Source organism: Macrotis lagotis, chromosome 2 (assembly GCF_037893015.1).
Source record: "Macrotis lagotis isolate mMagLag1 chromosome 2, bilby.v1.9.chrom.fasta, whole genome shotgun sequence".
Lineage (NCBI taxonomy): Eukaryota > Metazoa > Chordata > Mammalia > Peramelemorphia > Peramelidae > Macrotis > Macrotis lagotis.
In genome coordinates this window covers 275,843,090-275,862,966 of record NC_133659.1, presented here as the reverse complement: position 1 = coordinate 275,862,966, position 19,877 = coordinate 275,843,090, and the positions used below count along the sequence as shown (strand labels likewise).

Below are 19,877 nucleotides of genomic sequence, written 5' to 3'. Positions count from 1 at the left end.
AAGATTTTGAACTCTAGATATCATGTCAATCTCTTAAATTACATTCCTATTTCTCCAGCTATAAAAGAAGACAGTAATTTCTCTTTGAATCTCTCCCAAGGATGTGAATATAAATGAGACACATGGATAGCAGTTTGAATACCTTGGAATAGAGATTTCCCAAAGTAACAGCAGTCCTGTGAGGAAGATGATAGAAATAGACTTGTTAACAATCTTCTACTCCCTACTCACTAAAGACAGTTAATGTATGCTTTCTAAACTTTACAAGTTAATTTTTTACTCTGGGGAAGTCATTTAGCAATAATACTCTTTTTAAGGCATACAAATAACAATACTTGGGCTATTAGAAATTTGTTGCATTTTTCCTGGTATGGGGGAGTTTTGAGGGGGGGTGTTCAAGTAAGGAATCTAAAAATATCAGTTGATCTTGTGTGTAATTATATGTCTTATGGTCTATTGATAATAGGAAAAAAAATAACTTAAAAATAATTTTGATCCAAGGGTTTATTGATGCTATTCAAAAGCTTCAAGCACCCAATCCACATCAGACATACATACCTATGAAGCTATGGGATAGGCACTAGTAGAAATTATTTCTTCTGGAACATTTTTATTGTTATAGTGACACATTAAGTTGGGAAGCATGAAACTTTGGGGAACCCACTATATTTAGTTTTTAAGAAACTGCTTTAATAAGAATTTTAAAATGAGCCTAGTAAGAGTTGTTTTCATTTGTTCAGAAGTATTGCTGACGGAGTGACTTGCACATAGAAGATACTATTTAATAAATGACTGACTAAAAAACAATTTTTAACCATTCAGATGTTTATAAATTTGAAAGGTATTATTTCAACTTCCTGGAAAATGCTTAAGAAAAATGGATGTCAGCTAGCTATTTATACAGATTATTTTGGGTATTTGATTCTTCAGTATCAAGAGGTTTAAGCTCTTAAACCCCCTGAAGCATTAGTATTTTCAATTCAGTAGTTTTTAGCTACTGTGTGCTTACCCAGATTTGGAGTTGTAGTTGTATGTGATATCAGTCTCCTCAAGCCAAAGTAATGGCATCATTCCTATGTCATGGTTATGCTTTTATTATCTATCATTTGTAGAGCAATATAACAGTAACTGGGGGGCGGGGCGCCCTCGGGGAAAGGTCCAACACAAATGTGACCTAAATTGGACCATTGCATCCCTAGGTCCTACTTGATTATATAGTATAGTCTCTTGATAAGCTTGTTGACTTCTTGCTATTCTACTTATTACTTGAGAAGCTGTAAAAATCAGCTATGTTGGGAACACTCCCTTAAGATGTCACAACATAAAAATAACTGTGTTTTTAGGTATTTCACCTAAAATCTTGTTTCCGTAAACAGAATTTTGCCACTCTTACTGTTGCTTTAAAGAAAGATTATTTGATAGACCAATATGATCTAATTTTGTACTTTGAGATGTTTTGCAGGGTTATTGTTGAATTTTCTCATTGATTTTCATGCCCTGAACCTACAGTTCTTGATATATTAGGGCTGGGCCTGAAAGTCTTGAGTCAGTCAGGTTAAAACACAACAGCTGTGACCAGATTGTCTTTTAAAAGAACTATCTAGGAGCGGCTAGGTGGTGCAGTGTATTAGAGCACCAGCCTTGGAGCCAGGAGTACCTGAGTTCAGATGTGGCCTCAGACACTTAATAATTATCTAGCTGTGTGGCCTTGGGCAAGCCGCTTAACCCCACTGCCTTGAAAAGTCTTAAAAAAAAAAAAGAACTATCTAATGAGTCTATGGTATTGTGAAATGCTGCAAAACAAGCTAGATAATATTGAACACTGTCCCCATTCTCTCATTTGCATGTTTTGTTATGATATTGATTTCTTTTTTCCTCCAAGTTTCAGTATTGTCCTAGGTGCTAAGACAATCATTTCTAGCTAGGGAAGCTTCATAATGGAGGTTGGAGACAGTAAAGAATGTCAGCAGAAATGGGGGTGGAGAAAGCAAGCATGATGAAAAAAGTGCCAACAAATCCAAAGAAATGAAAAGTCAGGATGAGATTAGCTAATATGTAAATCTGTATGATAGAGAGGGCTGTGAATCAATATTGGAAATCTCCTTGGACCATAGATTTAGAGAAGGGGCATGAGAGAGAGCATAAAATCAACTTTCTCCTAGCTCAATTTTTTGAAGAAATAAACCCTGAGAGAGGGTATGACTTCCTAAGGTCACACAAGTATGGGTTCAAGATTCAGTGTACAAGCCCAGATCCTGACTTGTCAATACAATGTCCTTTTTACTGTGTCATGATGCTCTTCCTTCAACCTCCATATAGGAATCTATTAACCCAAATTTTAATTTTACTTTTGCAACTTATTATTGAGGTGATTTTAGTCAAGTAATTTCATCCTGCTTGCCTTCTGTTAATAAGATTTGTAAATAGAAATTAAAATTCTCTAAAAAACCTCTTCCAACACTAAATATACTGCAATCAGTGATTCTATAAGCTGAACAGATTGTGGTAAGCCCAGAATACTAGGCTAAGGGGTTTATATTTTATTTGACATTAACTAAGCTCAAATCTGCAGCATCCTCTTTTTATAGGTGAGAAATCTGAGAACCAGATTGTTGCCCAAGTACAGCAAATAGATTCAGAGCAGAAATTTGAAATAAAGATTTCTTACCTCCTGTCCCGATGTTTTCCAGTATACTTGTGTGGTAGGCACTCAGGAACCCTTGATGATCTAGAGGAAGGGTTTCACATGGTTGCGCCTGTGCATGAGAAAAATTAAGGACTCTGCATATACTTAAAGTTTAAATGAATAGCATGTTATTCTTAATTCAGTCCTAATAGATTTTTGTCACATACAGAAACCTTAGTAGTAGGGGTCAAAATCTATAAATTGGTGAAACCCTGTAAAATAAAAATTAGAGGTTCAAAACAACTATTGCCCTGTTTAGCTCTGATTATTAACCCTAAAATTTGACCTTGCATTCATAAATAGAACTTGTAGGTGAAAATTTATCAGATTGTATTTTAATATAGTTTACGTTGTAACAATTTGTGATTGTATTTTGATACTTTAGTGGTTCTTTGAGATAAACCCTGTGAGTATTGTGCAAATTGCAACCTGTTACTCATCCATGACTCCTCCATCAGGGGTCTCCTTGATGGATTTGGGGGCTTTTACCTAGGTTTTTAGTTATTACATGAGTAACTAGGGATCATGTGAACTGTTCATTTGTCATCCTATTTTGTCATTTCACTGGGTTAACTTTCTTGATCTCTTTATTGTCACTTCTGGTATAGTTCTTTCATACTTAATATGCTCCAGCTACTTGAGCTATATTCCTCCATTGCCCTTTGGGTGATTTAATTCTTCGGGGGTCCTAATGTTAAGATGGCCCTTGTTTCAAGGACAAGGTTATCAATCAGCACTGTACAATTTCCCAAATGCAAGGTAGCCTACTCTGTCCTATTAGAATCTTGTCTCTTTCTCTCAGGTATACGTTCTGATAAGACTAACTGTAGGGTATATATCCAACTAAACACCACCAGGTGTTTTTTCCTGAACAAAAGTTTCTTGAGTCATGAATCTCAGAATCGTAGAATTATAGAATTGGAAGATATCTCAGAGGCCTAACCCCTACCCTCCTCTTTACAGACTAGGAAATGGTAGGTTCTATGATGTTCTAGGACATGATGCAATCCTCAGTATGTTAACCTGAAATCGGACCCTTACCACATCCATAAAAATCTGTTGTTTATTTGGACACTATTCTCTTACACTGACAGTGGTGGCATCTAAAAATGCCAAGGTTTTCCTTGTTTTAATAGGTTTCATTTGTTTTTTTATAACCAGAGGTTTGCTAATCAAAGTTATCTCTCCTGTGGCATCTTTGCAAGAAATCTGTATGATTTTTATTATCTATTTGGGAGATACTTTATTGGAACAAGGCCTTTAAAGCAACATTTTGCTGTAATCAAATCCTTTATAATCCATAAATGATAAGTTCAGTTGGATATTGTATTCTTCTTTAAGCAAATTGTATGATTGTGAAGATGTGACCTGCTAAAGATTATTAGTGCAAAAGTGTCCATTGGAATGACCTTGATATTCTAATGGAACTTATTCTAAATATTTTATAAAGACTGCAGAGTAGACCTATGGGTCAGTAGTTACTGATACCTTCTTGATTACTCCCCCCCCCCCCCCCAGTGGCAATAATGTCTAAGAGTTTTCCTAAGCTTTTGCCATTCTTCTCTGAATTGGCCTTTTTATTTGTTTTTAACAAGGTGGTGGGGTTAAGTGACTTGCCCAAGGTCAAACAGCTTGGTGTTATTAAATAATTAAGTGACTTAGGTCCTTCAGATTCCAGGGCCAGTGCTCTATCACTGTGCCACTTAGCTGCCCCCCGAATTATCTTTAGCTTGGAGGCCAGAATATCCTCAAAATTGTGTTCTTTCCTACATGGATCTCTAGGAATTGGGGATTTCCCCATCTTTTATTTTCCTTTGTGTCATTCTACTTCCTCATTCTTCACATCACACACATCTGTCTGTCTATTAGGGTCCCAACATAGTGTCTTCACTATCATTGATTAAAATAATAGATTCCTACAGAGATCTTGATAGATCTTTTTCACTCTTCTCATCATTTCTCTGTCTCTGTTTCTCTTATATATTCTGAATGGCTTTGTTTACAGGTAATCAGTCATCAGACTTCGTAATTTGCTTTTTTACTCCTCTATCATAGTCATTCATCATCTTCCATAAGATTTTACAAATGAATTGACTTTTTAAATTGCTATTGCCTTGGCCTACCATCTCTTTCTACTTGGCAAAGAGATCAAGTATTTCTTGGAGGAGGCTACTTCTGCTTCTAGGCTTTTGGAGCAATTGGTTCACAGAGGTTAAACTTCCTTAAGAAATGATAGTCTTTGTTAATGCCTTTTTCCCATTTGAAGGGCATTGAAAACTTTTAAGTCAGATAAGAACTGTTTAAATTTTACCCCTTGATATTTCTCTTATTTGGAGTTGATTTTTATGTTTGTTCTAACAGTTGATGGCCATACTTCATACCAGACAATGGATTAGAAAGCCCTCATGTTGTTAAGCCATCATTTCGCTAAATAGGCAGTTCTCGCTTAGGTAGTGTCATTTGTTTCTTACTACATCCAGTGCTTGCCAACTCTTGAAGAAACTATTCACGATATGTAGGTGTAAGACTTCTGTGTAGCTTACAAATGGTTGGTCCTTTCTGTTTTCTTGTTTTACCTATTTTTTTTTGGGCATCCTTCCCATGCCCACCTTTTCATTGATGTCTCCAAGTATTAGATTAAATGTTGATTTAACTTGGAGGTCTTAATCAACTTTTCCACAGAATTCTCTTTTCTAATCCTTTTGCAATAATGATTGATATATGAAGCTGCATTTATCAAAGATGACCGAATGTCTTATGAAATGATTTCTTGTTTTTTTGAATACACACCAGAACTATGGATCCCCCAACTCCTTTACTTCTCCTAGGAGAATCTGGGAGTTTTCAGCATTTAGTTCCAGCTCCCTTTTGTCTTCTAGTTTATAGTAAGAGTGTCAATGACTGATGCACTTCCTCTCCCAGCTCCATATCCCCTTCACCCACAACGGTCTTGAAATGGAGCCTCTCCCTCAATAAAAAACTATCTGGGTCTAGTGGGTCAAGAAATGAGGTTGAGGAACTTTCTGAGTCCAGGGGGAAGGCTTGAGGGGTCCGCCCAGGTTTCTCAGGAGGAGCAGCATGGAGACCCCAGAAGAGAAGGGACATTAGAGTCCTGCTGTGCCAAAAACAGGACTTTCTGAGTCTTCCTTTCTTCATGAGTCTCTTCTAGGTGCTCTGCCACTCACTATGTAGTTGTGGAAGGGTAGTCCCAGGGTGCTTGGAGGGGGCTTTGTCTCCATTGCTTATGACTGGGCCTTTCCAGTAGAAGCCTTTGCTTCAAGTTAATTGTGTCCTCTGGCTGACTGTTAAAGCAAACACCCTGGTGGAAGTTTGTGAGTTGTAGTTTGAGGAGTGTAGAGCTGGGAATGGTCATTAGCCCCTTGTGATGACTCTTCCCACTACCCCCCCCCCCCCCAGCCAGGAACCGACTTAGGACTACCAAGTGTGGGAAGTAATGTAGAGAGACCCCTTATATGCATAAGATTACAAAATATTCTTTCAAGAAGAGTGGTAGTGAATGGTAGTCATTTCTTCTGATTGGATTGTGCCAGCATAATCAAAATGACAATTAGGACTAAAATTAACTTACAGATTGAGCTTTATCAGTTAAACATGAGGTTACTGTGCAGAACTAGATATAATGAGTATGACTTATTTGGAGGAAGAAAAAGGTCAATAATATCAAGGAATTTTTTTAAGTAGGAATGTAGGGAAAATAGCTCTTCTAGATCTTAAATTTTACAGTAAAGTAATAATCTTGAAATAAGGTCAATGGAACAGAGTAGAATCAGACAATTTAACTCGACCACTTGTTCTCCAGTGGAACTATTTGGGGAAAGATTCTATTTGACAGGAATTACTGAGAAAATTTGAAAGCAGGTTGGCAAAAAAAAAAAAAAAATTTTTAGACCAACAACTTATGTCATATAACACAAATCCATAATGAATATTCAGTGAATAGAAAGTATCACATCATAAAACAATAAGATAAAAAAGAAAAAAGGTTTTTTTAGATTTTTGTTAGGCAATGGGGTTAAGTGACTTGCCCAAGGTCACACAGGTAATTGTTAATTGTCCAATGTTGAATTTCAGCTTGGGTCCTCCTGACTCCAAGGCTGATGCTCTATCTACTGCTGCACCTAGCTGGCCTTGGAAGTATCTTTTTCAAAAAAGCTGTGTACTCAGTTTTAAAAATTATTTGTAGTTTTCCTTTTACATAATTTTTCACTTAATTGTATATTCTTCCCTCCCAGAGATCTCTGAGGTTTAATTTGAATGTAAGTATTTTTGACCATAGACCCAGGGTCCTGTCTATGGTATCACTAACTGCCACTAGGAAAATTAGCATTCAGTAAGACTGGGAGACTAATATAGGTGAAGCAGTGGGAGAACATTAGTGGTAATTCTAGCCCCATTTTCATATAGGTCTTTATCACATATGGAGCCTATCAGGAAAGGAGGGAAATGCCATCACATCTCCCTCTCATGATTATCTTTCTCTCTTACCCACAGCTGCCTCTGGTCCTGAGAAGTCTTCAGCCTGAGACTTGACCCTTAAGGGATGGGGATAACTTACCTAAACTCATTCCTCAGTATTTAATAGACTCCTCCGTCATCATGCCCTCCCCATTCTTGGTTCCCTATTGCTTGTTCATTATTTCCATCCTCATCGGATCCATCATCTGGAGTTAATCATGTCAATTGACTGACTAATGAAAGTAAACCTATTAGTGGGGGCTCATGAATGAGTTTTAGCAATGTGGATCTAGGGAATCCAGCCTGAAAGTGCAAGGTTAGGAGTAGGTCTCAAGGTAATCTACATTTGCAATGGTGTAGTCTTCCAGTCTGTTAAGGACGTTTTTCTCCTTGTAATCTTTATTAATGTTATTAGAATTTTTTTTTCCTTTCAAGTCAGAACTTATACTTGGTTGCATAGCTGAACCTGGAGTGTTAATAAACATTTATTAAGCTCCTAATGTATGACACATAATAGTTCAGATTTGGCCTCAAGCACTAGCTGTGTGACCTTGGTCAAGCTTGCCTCAGCCCTCCTCTGTAAAATGGGAATAATAGCAACTTCCTCTCAGGAAGTGTTTAGCAGGAGGCCTTGTATGCAGCAAGGACTAGGTAAATGTATGTTATCATTATTATACATCAGCTTTCTTCCTTTTCCTTACCCAAGGAAGTGATAAAATATATTGGAGAAGAGGACAGAGTCTCCATAACAAACACTCTGATTTATAGTGTTTTAAGTTTTGCAAAGTATTTTCCTTACCCCAATCAGTCATCAAAAAGCATGTATTAAACTTAGTTGGATTTTAAGCATATTTCCACAAATCATAAAAAAGACAATGTGGAAATTCAAAACCAGCAAATATTTATTCAAAAGAACTCACTGTTACTGGCAATGCTTCGCTTTTTCATTTTCTTTATAATAACTGCCTTCTAATTAGAAAACTAAAATAAGATCTGCAAGGCAAAGCATAACATCAGTTAAAACTTAGCCACAACTCTATTGGTTGCATAAATTCTGCTCCCAAAACTACCTCTTTCTATCATCACCCATTCTATGTGTAAAATTTTAAAGTAAAAGGAGAACTTTTAAAAATCAATAATTGATTGATTTTGTATTCTTCCTAACCCCCTGCACCCTCTTTTTCTCTGGAATAACTTCTTAAGCCGCAAGGCTTTAGAATCGTTGAACTGTCTCCTTCAAAGGTAGGGGTCTGGAACTGTAATTACATTGGGACAGAGAACTTCAAATGAGCAAATGCTCCACCAATAGAGGTTAACTCCTCCTCTGAGACCTTTCAGGCTTATAGAAATTGCTCATAAAACCAACTCATTTTGCTTGTGTCTCAGTGCCCCTTGTGTCACAGGGACTAGCTGAAGTCAATCCTATGTTCAACAAGTCATATTACCTTACCTTCAATGTCACACCTGTCAGGTCTACCTGAGCCCTTGGATGCTGGTTGCTCTTTTTTTTTTAAAAGAACCAAAAATAGCATCACCATTAGAATCAAGTTAAAGTGCATCTGACTGAGGCTTCTCAGAGCTCAAAATGGTCTACCTCAGGTTGAGCACAAATGGATCCTGTGAACAATTGGGTTGGATTTTCTGAATTTGAACATCTCCAGTTTCTTTTAAGTTATTTCAGTTCTACTTTGCTCATAGAGCTCACAACACCTCTTCAGATGAGGACTCACTATATTGGGTTGGTCCTGTGCCCAACAGGAGTGTCTCCTATGTTGCACTCTCCTTAAGAGAGACCTTGAGGGTCCTCATATTGTTTTTTCTGACCTCCCCATAAGAGTCTGTCCTGTGTGAGTTCTCTATAGGAGTCCTTTTGGCTAAGTGAGCAGCACAACCTGGCTTAGGCTGCAGAGTCCCTGGGGCTCCCTCCTTGTCTCCATAACTATTCTCTTGATGTGTCTGATGTTCTGAAGGTCCCCATCTGATCAATGATACTCTGATCTCATGCTCTTTTTAGCTAATTCCTCCAGTCTGTGAGACTGGGTGATGCTGGTCCAGAAATAAAGAGACCTGTGTTCGTATTCTAATTCTGTCCCTTGTTATTTTGTGACCTTTGGCAAAAATTAAACCTTTCTGAGTCTTGGTTCTTCATCTGTAAAATGAGAGGATGGGATGGCTTCTTAGGTGTCTTTCAACTCTAAGTCTGTCTCCAACTGGAATATTGAAAATCTTTTTTTTTGAAAGCAATGTGTGGAATTTATTATATCCTTTAAAAAAGCAAGTTCTGAAATTGAGATTCAGTTTCATAAATAATCCACATTTTTGCATTCTGCTATATATTTGGAAGTTCTTTCTTTTGGGGGTTGGGAGGTATTTAAGTTCAGATTTTCAGAAAGAAAATTTTAACAACAAAAATTATGGGAAGACAGGAACAAAATGACCAGGCTATTTATTTATTTTTCTCTTCTGATGAATAATTACTTTGACACATTTTAACTTATCAAAGAGATGACAACTGACTGACTCTTTGGAACAAAAGTGTGACTCAATGTGCTCTCCGTACTCTCCCACTAAGGTTTTATGGAATGTTTTATCCATTTACCATGAGGGGCGGCTAGGTGGCGTAGTGGATAAGAGCACCAGCTCTGGAGTCAGGAGCACCCGGGCTCAAATCCGACCTCAGACACCCAATAACCACCCAGCCATGTGGCCCTGGGCAGGCCACTTAACCCTACTGCCTTGAAAAATTCTAAAAAAAAAAAAATTACCATGAAAAATGGAACTTCGGATTCATAACCAGGAGAATAAGTTTGCTATGTATATAAAGATGATAACAGAAAAGGCCCAAGAATGTTCATTTTACTACCTTTCTCTATGGTCCATGGTTTATATATCAAACAGTACTGACAATCACACCCTACACAAATTATGCTCATTTTATGGCATTTCTGTTGAGTTCAAGAGTCAGTTTGGAATTTAACATAAAAATTTTAAGTCATTAACAAAACATCTAGTTTTTAAAAAATATACTGATGAACAAAATATAGAAAGGTATAAAATTGAAGTACAAGTATTGAACATATTTTAAAGCAAGAGATCTGAAGTTTAATTTTTACAGAAATGTATGCCATTAAAATCATCATGATTATTTTCCATTTACTCATTCAACAACTGATAAAATATTATAAAAATATAGAGAAAATAGATTCTAGATTTAAGATGACTAGGTATGCTACTAGCTTTGTGGCTTTTAAAAACTTGATTGAAAATCACTAAAAAAAATAAGTTTTTGTTTCCTTAAAAACACTCCATTGGCTTGCTATTTAATATAATATGGGTATTCATGATTCTCCAATACTTAAAATACAAAAATGCTAATTCCTATACTCTTGGCTTCTTGTTTGGTGGGTCCTGTAGACTAAACCTTGGAATTTCACATGAAGGTGCATATGGAATTCTCTTTGAAGATACCTTCTTGCCAATTGTTTCAATCTGGAAGCCAGTGGTTTGTAACTCATTGTGAAGGTCATCGAGGACATGCCGTCCATCAAAGATAAATGCAGGCTTCAGCATATTTTTGTGAATTCGTTCATAATCCAATTCCTTAAACATATCCCATTCAGTACAAATGACAACAGCATGCCTCATATGGATCCTTTGTAATGGTCACCAGTCGGGACACTTGGTCATCCTCTGAAACAGCAGGATGGGAGAGATCTACAACTATTTGTTCCCTTGGTACTTTAGGATCATAGATATGGAGATGTGCTCCTTCATCCATCAAATATTTGCTTATGTAGATGCTAGAGGATTCTCTTGTATCTCCAGTGCCCTTTTTGAACACAAATCCCAAAATAGAGATCTTCTTATCAGTGACTGTATTAAACAGACTGTCTATAATTCGGGAAGCAAACCTTCTTTGGTAGTCATTCATATCTATTACCTGTTGCCAATAACGAGCTACTTCAGGCAAATTCAGAGCTTCACAGAGATAAACCAAATTTAAAAACATCTTTTTGGAAACAGCTCCCACCAAAACCAACACTGGCCTTCAGAAACTTATTTCCAATTCTCTGGTCCATCCCAATGGCTGTTGCAACCTCTTCAACATCAGCTCCCGTTGCTTCACACAGAGCACTTATAGAATTAATGCTGCTGATTCTCTGAGCAAGAAAAGCATTAGCTGTCAATTTAGAAAGCTCTGAGGAGCAAGTGTTGGTTGTGAGGATCTTTTCTTTGGGAACCCAGTGTTCATGGACAGCAGACAAAGCATGGACAGCTTTCTGCCCCTCAGGGGTCTCATCACCACCAATCAGCACTCGATCAGGGTTCTTTAGGTCTTTGCTGTGCCTTCTGCTAAGAATTCAGGGTTGGAGAGCACCTGTAAGTTCAAGTTGGGTTTTGTGTTGGCATCAAATATTCTCCGGATACTTTCTGCTGCCCTAACTGGGACAGTGCTTTTCTCCGTCACAATTTTGTATCCATTGGAATTCTGTACAATCCGTCTAGCACAGGCTTCAATATACTTTAGATCAGCTGCCCGACCTTTTCCCATTCCATAAGTTTTTGTTGGTGTGTTAACAGAAATAAACACAAGATCAGCATCTTTGATGGCAGCATCAATATCAGTAGAAAAAAAGAGATTCTTCCCTCGACAAGATTCAACTACTTCTTTTAGTCCTGGCTCATAAATTGGTAGTGTGGCTGAATTCCATGCATTGATTCGAGATTCGTTAACATCAACAACTGCGACCCTAATTTCTGGGCACATACGTGCAATGACACTACAGGTGGGTCCTCCCACATAACCTGCTCCAATGCAACAGATCTTCTGGATTTCCAACATGATTATACTGGACGGGGCGGCGGCGTCTGGCTCCGCACCGGCCGGGCACCCTCCTCCCCGCCGCTCCCGGGGGTTCAAGGTGGTGGCCTGGCGGCCCCGCCGCGGGCTCCTCCCTGGCCCGCCCCACCCTGAAAATCTTAAAAGACCTATAGAAATCTTAGTTCTGACTCAATAACTGATGAACTATATGCAATTTCAAGTTTGCCAAATGTATCACTTTCAAATGTATCACTCCCTTTAAATCCAATAAGAACTTCCCTGGGAGGTAAGCAACAGCCAGCTATTTTTATCCCCCCATTTAAAAGGTGGGAAGGCGTCCTGAGCAAAAAAGGCAGCAATGGGAATTGTCTTGATTCCTCTGGAGAGGAATGCAATATGATGAAATCTTCAAGGAGCCAGCTAACTGAATGAATGAAAATGAATTTAAAAACCATGTATTAAGTGCCAGACACTGGGAATACAAAGAAAGAGAAATGTGAGACCATCTGAAAGTCTGTCTCTCATTGGGGTAATGATAAAACTAGAATGATGGTAGTCAATCCGTTGCTAAATATTAAAACATCTACTATATGCCAGACACTGGAGATACAAATATAAATAAAAATAAAGGCAGGAATTTACAATCTAATGGGGGTATACAGCACACAACAGAAAGTTGAAGGGGGAGAGGAAGGAAGGGCTCTGATACAGGTCCATATTGGAACATCTTAGAGAGGTCAAAAAGATTATAGCTGGTCCCTTCTTAAGTAGAATTCCCAGAGCTCTGCCCTGTAGTCATGGGACCTGAGGATTTGGTGAGATGTGAGAACCAGGTGGCTTCAACCTTGCAGTAAAATGGGATCTTCCAGGTTCTTGGGGAAGGAAGGTATGATGGGGAAGTTCCAAGAAATCCAAAGTTGTACTCATCCATTCATTTCAGTTTCTTTTGACCCTTTGTGACCCCATTTTAGTTTTTTTTTGGCACAGATACTGAAATGGTTTGATGGTTCCTTCATCAGCTTATTTTACAGGGGAAGAAACTGAGGCAAACAGGGTGAAATGACTTGCCCAAGGTTATCTAGCTATTAAGTGTCTGAGGTCAGATTTGAACTCAGGTCTTTCTGACTCCAGGCTTGGTGCCTTAACCATTGCTTCAGCCAATTGGCCTAGAAACCAGAACTGCTAGGGGGGAAATGATTGCTGTTTTTTGACCTTCCTTCTTGAAGAAGAAAATGACATAGGAAATGAAGGGAGATGTTCTGAGAACAAAACTGTTTTAAATTACAAAAATTCCTAAGTGGGTAAGTGGGGATGTAACACTGAAATACACAGCCTCGTATCTTGGCCTGTGTCATCCCAAAATGTCCAGGTACTGTTACACTCAGGATTGTGCTATCTAATAATTTGCTTTCTTATGTGTGTGTGTGTGTGTGTGTGTGTGTGTGTGTGTGTAACATACAAAGAAAGAGATACAGATATAGATAAACATATGTGTGTATATCTATATTTAGATAAATATGTTTATAATATCTGTATATCTAGATTAGCTATAGATAAATATATGTGGGTATACATCCATATAGATAGATATTGATAAGTATATGTGCATATATGTATCTGTATATTTAGATAGATATTATTTGTATATATATAGATGCAGATATAGATAAAATATATGGGTCTATATTATATATATATATATATATATATATATATATATATATAAAATTTAAAAATAGAATGTACTGCTTAAACCTCATTATTAACATTTTCTCCATCATTTTTTAAAAATCTATACAGTCAAGAAAAACATCACTACCTCTAGATTTGAAGCATCTTCTGATGTCTGAGGTGCAAGGTGCACTGAAAGTTTCACAGACAGTCTTGGAACTTGTAGGAGATGATTCCAGCATATAGAAAAGGCTGTCTTGGGTATCCCCTTGGTACATCACTCTATTCTTTCATTCACAGAGCTGGAACAGCCCTGATGCCATCTGTGATGTCACCACTCAGACACGGTGACACCTTTGGCCTGATGCTTCCTAATGTTGGTCTCAGGTGACCTAGAGACACAAGCAATGACAATGAGGAGGATGCTACTGTGAAAAGCACTTAACGCCAAATGATGAGCACAGGTCTACTGACCCTGAGAGGAACAAGCCCTATCATGATGCCACACACTACTCTAGCCCACTGCACCAAACTGACTGGTAGAAAACAATTGTATATCAGATAAATGAGACCGGGAATCCTGCAAGTCTAAAAAATAATGCAGGGAAATAGCTAGGACCTGGCCAGATCATGATAGAGAAAACTCTCTCAAGATTATGAATCCTTGTTGACTTTCTTCTCAATGGGAACCTGGTTGGGGCACCAACTAAACAGGAACATAATTGCATCTAACAAGCATTTATTAGATTCTAATGGCTGCTAAATATTGTGTTGGATATACAAAGATAGAACAGAAACAAGTCCAGGGCTCTTTGCACTCTTATATTTCTTCTACAGAGTTACAAAATTTAACGCTATACTACTATTTTCATCCTATTTATGTTCAGTAATTTTTTTAGCATTTTATTGTTTTTAGTTTGATGTTAATGTTTTATTTGCATTAATGTTAGTGTTTTAGTTCCAAGTATTTGTGGTATGCTTTTAAGAAAAGCATATATCTATCTACTGGGATGCTATGACTCTACAGGTATTAAGGATTCATATGGATAAAGTCAAGGAAGCGGTCCTGTAAAATCTTCAATCATTAAGACGTAAGCGCTTTTCATAGTAGCATCTGTTACAGCCAGATTTTGGCTCCCAAAAGATTTAAGGTGATGGGATCCTGATGAACGTGATATGGAGTCTGGATATACTACTAAAGAATACAGTCTGATACCCAGGTTATCCAAGTCTTGGCAGAGAAGAATTCAACCGATTTGTGTTCTTGCAGCACCGCCCCCCCCCCAAGACGTGTCAAGGAGACAGAGGCCAGGTATTGTGACTGCCCCCCATGAGATGACTATGAGGAAGGGACCCTGTGGGGGGGGGGGGACTTGGATGACCAATTGTGTCCATGGTTTACAACTCAGGCTGATGGACAATGCATCCCCAACAAAGAAAACAGACTTGCTAGTACCTTTATTCCTTTCCTTTATATCTCCTTTGGGAGCTTCTCTTTGTAACCCTCCTCCCCTCCTTTTCCTTCTCTTCTTCCTTCTCCTTCCTTATCCACTGACTCCTTCCCTACATAGACAAAGCTGTCTAGGTCATTCCCTATCCTTAGAAATCCTTTATTTAACCCTGCTAGAGCTTCTAGCTCTCAAACTATATCTCTCTTCCCTCTCATAGCCAATCTTTTAGGGAAAACTGACCACATTTTATATTTTTGGCTTCTATTTTCTAACCTCTTACTCTATAATTTCTTGCAATATAATTTTGAGATTTCCCTTCCTCTTTCCATTTAATTAAATGATTCTTTCTGAGATTACCAACAATCTCCTGACTTTGGATTCTGATGATCCTTCTAGACCTGCCTTCAGATTTTGATCACAGACTGTTGACTACTCTGGATGCTTCCTTTTCTCAAGACTTTCCTCTTACCTGTTTTCTTGGCTGGATCACCATGTGTCTATTCACCCCACTTGTAGCCAAGGATATCACCCAGGGCTCTCTTCTTTGTTTGCACTTTATTGTTGATTGCATCACTTCTAATGGGTTCAGTTTTTATCTCTGTATAGATGACTCCCAAATCTATATATCCTGCCCTAATCTCTGTCCCCAGTTCCAGCCGTGTATCACCCAACTACTTTGTGGGAATCTCTATCAGAGGTTCTATTGCTAACTTAAACTCAGTTTGTTTAAATTGAAGCTTTTTATGTTATTCTCCAAAACAAAACTTGTTTAGATGTCCCTGTTTCTGTTATTTCACTCACACACATTTGCATCAAGGTGTTGAACCAATAAGGGCGTCTCCTTGGCCTGGGGCACTGGTATCATGCCATGCAGCCCTGGTAAAGGGGAATCACTGCCTGGCTGTTACAGTGGAGCATTGTCCAATACAGGGCAATGCCCAGCTCTGGCATTGGAGAACAGAGTAGGCCTTCACACAGTATTCCTGCCCAGACAAAATGGGGCAATGTCAAGGTGCTGTCCCTGGCAGAGGGAATGGGAGTGAGTCCCTGGCAAAAGGGGCAGCACAGCTTTGGCTTGGAATCTATGGGGAATCTGGTCCCAATAAAGGTAGCAACACTTCTGCTCCATCTGCCTAGGTAGAGAGTTGCTCCTTGGCCCTGGCAGCAGCAGCAGACAATGGGGGAGGGCCAGCAGCAGAAGATGCATAACCATGATAGCCAATGTCCCCCTGCTCTGGAGGCTGAGTGGTCAGTCATGGACCTTAGCCATTATAACAGCATGCCAAGTGTAACCCTTTAAAAAATAATCTAGAATTATTTGGCCCCTTCACATTGCTACCAGTGCAGGACCTAGTGGTCACTGCTCAGATGGCCAAAGGGTGACTTTTGAGAGAGGGTTCGCTTTTTGGTGATAGGGAAGTGAAACTGTTTACCTAGCCCTCTCAGAAGTAGGTCTCAATGGCAATGGAATCAGTTAACTCTTAAATAAGGATTTAAGCTTATATACCAGACCCTGCTAAGGTTGCTAAAAATGACCAAAACAATCTCTGCCATCAAGGCATTTACAATCTAATTTCAGGGGAGGGGACCACATGAAAGCCACTATGAATAAGCATGAAATATATGTATATATATATATATATATATATATATATATATATATATATATGTGTGTGTGTGTGTGTGTGTGTGTGTGTGTGTGTGTGTGTGTGTTTATTTGGATAGATAGATAGATAGATAGATAGATAGATAGATATAGATAGGGATAGATTTAAGGTAATCTCAGAGAAGGAGATAGCATTAAGAAAGACTGAAGAAATTTTCTGACAGAAGACAGAATTTAGCTGAGAAATGAAGGAATAGGGAAGAAAAGAATTCCAGGAATGGTATTTTTCCTGTGAAAATATCTAGAATCAGGAAATGTGTAAGAGAAAGTAAGGTGGCCAGTGTCATTGGATCACAGGGTATGTGGAGGGTAGGATGGTCCAAGCAGAGCAGAAATATAGTAAGCAGTGAGGTTAAGAAGAGGTTTAAAAGCCAAGCAAAGGCTTTTAAACTTGATCTTTGAGGTTATAGGGAGCTACTGCATTCTGTAGAATTGGGGGGGGGGGTTGGACTGACCTGTATTTTAGGAAGCTCATACATGGAAACTTAGAGTGGACAGTCCAACTGTTTACCATAGTCCAGGTGTGACTGCACTGGGGGGTATTGTCTGAAGGAAAGAAGGTGTGTATTCAAGAGTTGTTAGCAAAGTTGTTGGAAAAATAAGGTCAGCTAGCCTTGGCCACAAATTGTATATGGGGGTAAGTTTGGAAAGAGTTGTGGGGCAAAATCTAGGTTGGGAGTGTGAATGACTTGAAGGATGGTGGTACCCTCAAAAGTATCAGGGATGTTTGGAAGGAGGGAAAATTTGGGGGGCCAAGAAATTGAGTCCAGTTTTGTACATGAGTATAGTATGTCTATGATGCATCCAATTTTAGGGGTCCAATAGATGGGAGTGACTGAACAAGTTGTGTTATATGAATATAATGGAATATTATTGCTCTATAAGAAAAGATGAGCAGGCAGATTTCAGAAAAATCCGGAAAGACTTACTGGTGCAGAGTGAAGTGAGCAGAAGCAGAACCTCAATAGTAAAATTGTGTGATAGTCAACTTTGATGGATGCAGCTCTTCTCAGCAATACAACAAAGACAATCCTAAAAGGCCTTTGGTGGAAAACAACTGGAGCAAGGCTATGAAATCTGAATGCAGATCAAAGCATATTATTTTCACCTTCTTAAATTTGTTTTTCTGCTTTTTCCTTCTCGTGGTTTCCCCTGCTTTCTTCTGAGTCTTCTTTCACAGTGTGAGTAATGTGGAAATATGTGTAACACAATTATACACAGGTAGAACCTCTATCAGATTACCTGCTACTGAGGTAGGGAGAAGGGAAAGTGGGAGGGAGAAATGAATATTGATAATTATCTTTACATAAAAGACAAATGATATTGAATTTTGATGAATGTAACCAATTATGATTCCAGAGGTCTGATGAGAAAGCAGTGCTACCTACCACCCAACAGAGAATAAAGGTAACTCAGGGTACAGATTGAGACTTAGATGATGGCCAATTATGGTCAATCTTGACTGATTTGGAAATTAACTTTCTCTTTATGCATTTTTGTTATAAAAGTTCTATTTTCTTTTTTTAAATAGATAGGGAAGAGAGCTAGATTTCTATTCACTGAAAACAAATCTTAAAAGGAAAAATATTTGGCCTCATCAAAAGCTCTGGCAGTTCTTGGACGTTGTGATGTTCTTTGTGCTGATAACTTGACCTTCTTGCCTTGATGGGCTACTCTAGTTGGTTAAGATTTTTTGCAAAAATTTTTTGTATCCCCATCTTTTTACATATTAAACAGTAGTTAGGGGCACAGTTAGACCCAAAACAACTGAAACGTATTGCCAACAAACAACTGGAAGATGAAACAGAAACCAGTATTTTAAACTGCTGAATCTTCAAAGAAAAAAAAGAGCAATGATTTAGAAGGAGTAGGAGGAACAGTCTGTGTTGGAGAGACTTAAAAGACTCCAATCGTTTGGTCCAGGGCCAATGAAGCCTCTCATTTTGTGTGTGTTTATGGGAACTGAATTTCTCAAGCCAATATTGGGTTCAGTGGGAGGTTGGGATGCTGAGAATTTTCTCTGGTTGGAGGCTTTCCCCAGTATGAAGATTTGGGGTAGGGCTATAACCCACTACATCTTCCTGATATTGAACTTTTGGGGAAAAAAGAACTCAGAGGAGTAAATTTCCATTTGATTCCATTTAATAAATGTTTATCAAAGTGTATAATCTCACTTTAATATTATATATACATATAAATATGTGTATATATTATATAGAGTATACACTTTGTGTGTTAGAGTCTGAGAAATGGGAAGCTTTTCAAAGGATTTTAAAATATTGATCAAAATCTATATAGATAGGGGCAGCTAGGTGGTACAGTGGATAGAGCACTGGCGCTGGACTTAGGAGGACCTGAGTTCAAATGTGACCTCAGACACTTAATAATTACCTAGTTGTATGGCCTTGAGCAAACCACTTAACCCCATTGCCTAGCAAAAACCTAAAAAAAAATCAATATGGATACCAGAGGTTATAGAATTCAAATATTTGACCCCCAAGACCTAGGAATAATGGGTGAAAGTAAAAAAGGAGAAAATTTAGACTTGATACTAGGAGTAAACTTTCACAATTAGAACTGACTGAAAGTGAAAGGGAGAGCTGCTTTGGGGAGGAAATGATCTTTCTTTGGATCTATGTGCCAAGCTGCCATCTTATAAGATACTGGATATCATTTACTTTGATCAGCTAAGTAGGATTCCCTTGACTTTTTTGATTCTTAGTTTCCTTATTGGAATCCTTCAGAGACTGCTCCCTCCATCCTCTCAATAATCTAATCTAGCTGTGTTGGCCTCCTTTCTTGAATAAGACAATCCATCTCTTGAGGATGTATTTTCTTTGTCTCTTATGTCTAGAAAACTCTTCCTTCGCCCCCCTTCCCCACTTACTGGTTTCCTTCAAGCTTCAATTAAAGTCCTACCTTATGTGAGATTTTCTCAGTGAAGTCTGTCCCAGGCCCCATAATGCTGGGATTATACCCAATTTTTCCTGCACACTGTCTCCTCTCTTAGATTGCCACCTCCTAAAGGGCGAGGAATATTTTTGCTTTTCTTTTTATCATCAGTCTGGTGCTAAATTAATGATTCTTCAACATGACTAATATGAA

The 19,877-nt window shown here is 38.3% G+C and overlaps 1 long non-coding RNA gene and 1 pseudogene across 1 annotated transcript; both read right to left on the bottom strand.

Moving 5' to 3' along the window:
• LOC141514981 (uncharacterized) lies at positions 1 to 19,855 on the bottom strand. The gene is made up of 5 exons (XR_012476179.1): positions 19,692 to 19,855; positions 17,702 to 17,849; positions 13,804 to 14,047; positions 2,669 to 2,756; positions 1 to 176 (listed from the first exon to the last, which is right to left on the bottom strand). It is a non-coding gene; the product is annotated as an uncharacterized LOC141514981 (long non-coding RNA).
• On the bottom strand, positions 10,541 to 12,005 carry LOC141511705 (UDP-glucose 6-dehydrogenase pseudogene; annotated as a pseudogene).
• Positions 19,856 to 19,877: the final 22 nt, after the last annotated feature.